Below are 4,614 nucleotides of genomic sequence, written 5' to 3'. Positions count from 1 at the left end.
GCTAAGGCTGGAGCTTTGTCTCGTGTCCCTGCTCTCAGGTTACTAAGCCACAGAAAGTGAGATGGTTTTTAGGTGCCATTTGCTTGGAATTTGTTCTCATGTGTGTCAGACTATTATATTGCAAGACTCTTCCCAAAGCTAATGGGTACAAAAGGAGGCCTTTCTGTTCCTCACCTGCCATTCCCATTTGTCTGCAGATCTGCAGAATGCAGGGAAGGATCTGGGGAGTGTAACTCCCAGTTGGCACCATCTGACATAGCTCATGCTTGGGCTTCCAAGCACGGGATGTGATCACAGCCCCACATAGATGGGGCATGGTTTGTTTTGTAATAAGTTTCTGATTTTGTTTAAAAAAAACCAACAACCAAATAAAACCCTCTGAAAACAAAACAAACCCCCCAAAAAAACACAAACAGAAACCTCCAACAAAGCAAACAGCATTAGAGCAGAAGAAAGTGATGGAGAAAAAAACAAACAAACAAAACAAAAAAGCAAAATCCCAGGAGCTCTGTCTGAAAAAAAGGAGGGAATTATTTATTTGGGGCATGAGGGGTGATGGAATATGATGTTCAGGACTGAAATGTGCCCCCTGCCCCAGGAAGCTCTCTGTCTTACCTCACTGGTTTTTGTTCTGCTCCAGACAAGCTGCCTGTATTGCTCCATCCCGAGAATAATTTCCTTCTGACACAGAAGGTTTCCATTAATCCCTTCCTGCTTGCATCTTTGTTTCTGGGCAATTTCCAGAGCATTAAGCCACAGCACATCCACTTATTCTGGGACTCCCCATCTCAGTCATTAGCTTCTTTTGCAAAGCCCTGTCCACTGCACGCTGCAAACCTAATTGTGCTCTGCCTGTTGCCTCCCCTTTGGCTGCTGTAGCAGTTACAGCCTCAAAGAGCTCCATCAGATTAACCACAACTGTTCCTTGCTGAAATCACCTTGGTCCCTATTACTCAAGCTGTGCTTTTGCATTTGATCTTTTAAATGCTTTGTAATGCTTTACCCCACCGTTGATGTGAAGCTAATTGGAATGTAACTTCCTACAGCACTTCTAGATCTTTTCCTGTAACGATGCCAAAAGCTTTTCTGTCTCTGGGGTCTGCACCTGAATTTAGCTGTGAAATGACAGGCTTCCAGAGGTAAGGTTTTGCATGAGGATTTGGCAGTGTAAATGACTGGCTGTCTAGCTGTGCCTTGCACTGGGAAAAGGGGGAGCCTTGGGTGGGAAGGGTTTGTGCTGCCAGCAGCATCTACAGCAGGACTGCCAGGCAGCCCAGCAAAACAGCCCCTATGTCCTCCTGCTTCCACTGGCCAGTTTCCAGCGCTGCTTTGCTACATCCCAGTTCGACATCTTCCCTCTCTCCCTTAATTTATTTCCAGACATTCAAGTGTCAGCTCCTCATGCCTTACACTCCAAGCCTACAACTCAGTTGCCCCCGGGTTGTGCCTTGGCACTGACACTGCACAACCTCTCTTGCTGCAGGACCCTGGGGAGTCTTTTGTGAGGGTACCAAGGTACAAGTAACCCCTCTAAAATGGAAATTGCCCATTTACAAGCATGTGATACAAGTCCTCTCTCCTGTGAGCTGATGTACAAGCTCCTGACACATTATCTCATGGGCACATACCCCCTCCTCCTTTTCCTTGCTTCTGTACCCCCACCTCCCCATCTGAATGAAAGAGATTTGGCACATCATTTTAGGTGAGTTCTGTAGGTCTCATTTAAATATCATTCCTCGTTTGGAGATGCTGTTGGGGGATAGGTGAGCCATCTTCTTGTGTTGTGCAATAGCTAAAATCAATCTCAGCAGCTGCAAGCAAGCCTTTGATCACTGCTTTGCACAAAACATTAACCTCTCTACGCCAGCTGGCATTTCCATATGGGAAGGGGCATGAGTTTTCCTGGATTGAGGTGGTGGGAGAAGGCTGGAAGTTACCACTGTGCAGTGAAGTGCTAGGGAAACATCCATTCTCCCTGGAAGCTGGGTTAACTTGGGAGGGGCAGGGCTGGGGAATAAGAGACTTGTGCTGCCTCTGGGGATGGAGAAGGAGCATGTTCATGTGTCTCAGTTGGGAAGTCTGTGGAAATGAGTTAGGTGGAGGCTGTAACCTTCCATCCTTACTGGAGGAAAGGCTTCAGATGGTCTGCTTTTATCACGGTGGTAGTTTGCAGACCAGCAGGAAAGTGTTTGCTTCTTGCACACTTCCAGCCTTGTCATCTTAGAAACGAGCTCTGGGCCAACATCCAGCATGTCCATGGAAGTAGCAGCCCTTGGCATCCAGAATTGGTGCCTGTGAGAGAAAGGACCTGAGCCCGAGCATGACAGCTGGTGTTGAGGATCCACGGAGGGGCCGGGGTATGCAGGGAAGGAACCGTGCACGCATCTTCTGACACAGAGCAGTAACCCAGCGCCTGCTTTGCATCCTGCATCGACTGCTGGTTCCCGCAGCTCTGCTGGGATGGAGAGCGAGTGCCACCGTGTGCCCGGCAGCAGCCATGGCTCCCATCCGGAGGAGAGCGGTGCCAGGGATACCTGCCTCTTCCCGAGCAGCCTCCTGTGCTTTGCGGAGGGGCCATCAGGCCCCAGGAGACAGGAGGGGTGGGTACCAGGCTGCAGGGTGCCTGATTTTCCTCTGCAAGGAGACAGGGCTTCAGAGCTGAGTCAAAGTGGCAAAGCCAGTGGGAGGCAGGAGGGATGGACTAAAAGGCTGAGGGTGAAAGGATCTGATAGAACATCGCTTCTGCGTGTTTCTGTAAATGCCAGAGCAGAGAGATGGCTCTGGCCGCAGAGGAAGCAGGGCTGGACTGGCAGGAGGAGGCAAGAGCTGCCTCCTCTCAGTCCAGAATGAAATTTAATTCAAGCCACAATCTTGAAACCAAATTCGTAGCTCAGGGCCTGTGTAAGTCCAGGATACTGAATCATTCATCGGCGGTTCAGTGACAGAAGCACCCCCTGGGAGGCCCAAACGCCGGGTAGTCTGTCAGCAGGAGCGTTCCTGCACAGCCCTCCCCGCTCTGTTCCAGCCCCTGGCACGGCCCTGGTGTCCCTGGAGGAGAAGCGACAGTGGTGCCATCCTGCGGTCACCGGGCCCTTTGCAAGAGGCACGGTGGCTTTGTCCCGCTTTTGTCTCCTCTGTTCTGCAGGAGCTGGTTTTATCTCGGTTCTCTCTTTGTACTAGAGGCGATGAAAGTTTAAACAGGCGTTGCCTGCTTAGGCTGGGCAGCAGCTGACGGTGGGGTTACTTACGGGGTTATGAGAGCAGCCTGTGAAAGCGATCCCTGTGCTCTCACAGTCCTGGAGCCGCTCCACAAACAGCACAGGGAAGCTACTCAAATACAGGCAGGCTCTGCAGTGAGGGAGGATGCTGTGCTGAGTCTCACTTTCTGGTGTCAGAACCTGGGCAACCCAGACTGGGAAAGCTGTGCTGCGGGTGAGGTGAATCATCCTGACAGCCTAAAAAAATCTGCTCTCCCCTCCCTTGAGAGTAGAGCAGACTCCAGGGTCCCTCAGTGAGTGCTTTAAATCCTTCCCTGTCTGACTTTGCAACTCCCCTGGGCAGGGGTACAGCTGTATAATATATACATATTATGTGTATGAATATATATTGTAAATATATCTCTTCAGATACAGCTGTATTTTATATATGTATATATGTATAATCCTACACACATCCAATTATCTGTGTTTTCCTCTGTTTCTGCAAACATACCCATGAAGGTGTGCAGTCCATCCAGAGGGAGCTATTAGGAGGTGAAAGAAAATAGCAATCCCTCTGGGATGTCACCTGAGGGTATTATACCTTGATAATGCTCTCAATTGGTTCTGAGCTGGCTTGAGACAAACTATGTGAGGAAGTAATCCCAAATAGGATTATTTCTGCAGGACTGATGAAAAAAACAACATTCCATTTCTATCTTTCTGGAGGAAAAAAGGTGGTGCTTGAATTTGATCGCTACTGTTGGGATGCCTCAACCTTGGTTTTGTATGAGAATGACAAGACCCTGTGCTCTGTCATTGTCACTTGAGCAGTGGCACCTTTCCTGTTTCTGTGGAGACAAAGATGAACAATTTGGGCTTAGGAAACAACATGAGGGTGGCTGGGGACTTTGCTATACTATGAGGAGAAACAGATAAGTGATACCACCTTCTGCTTGTGACGCCTTCTGCCTGAGGCTGGAGGGACCAGTGCTGGCTTGGGACTCCTAGGTGCTTCCCCACTATCTTTCCTGGGCAGGAATTTCTCCCCCTTCCCAGGTTGTCCCGATGCTTCTCTATCCTTTCCACCAGAAGGCTCTTTTCCTATTGCCTGAATCATTCCTGGTGCAGGCCGAGCCCACGACTACCTACAGAGCCCTGGAAATGTGCTGGTTCTCTCCCTTACAGCAGCCTTTTGTGCACTTGACTGTTATCCTCTTTTCCCCAACCTCTTTCTTTCTTAGGGTTTATCCATCCATGTCATCAAACCTTCCTCGAGGCTGGACCTCTGTCCAGGGTGGTTTCTCCTTATCCTGTTTGCAAGTGGTCCTTGTATTTCTTGATGTAGCTCAAACCTGAGGCCTCCCTGGCACACACAGTGGGGTGAAAAGGCAGCTCTGTCTGCCCTGTGGTGATC

This window comes from Lepidothrix coronata, unplaced genomic scaffold, assembly GCF_001604755.1.
Source record: "Lepidothrix coronata isolate B3197 unplaced genomic scaffold, Lepidothrix_coronata-1.0 Scaffold49, whole genome shotgun sequence".
Lineage (NCBI taxonomy): Eukaryota > Metazoa > Chordata > Aves > Passeriformes > Pipridae > Lepidothrix > Lepidothrix coronata.
The sequence above is the reverse complement of the archived record's forward strand: the minus strand, read 5'-3'. Positions refer to the sequence as shown.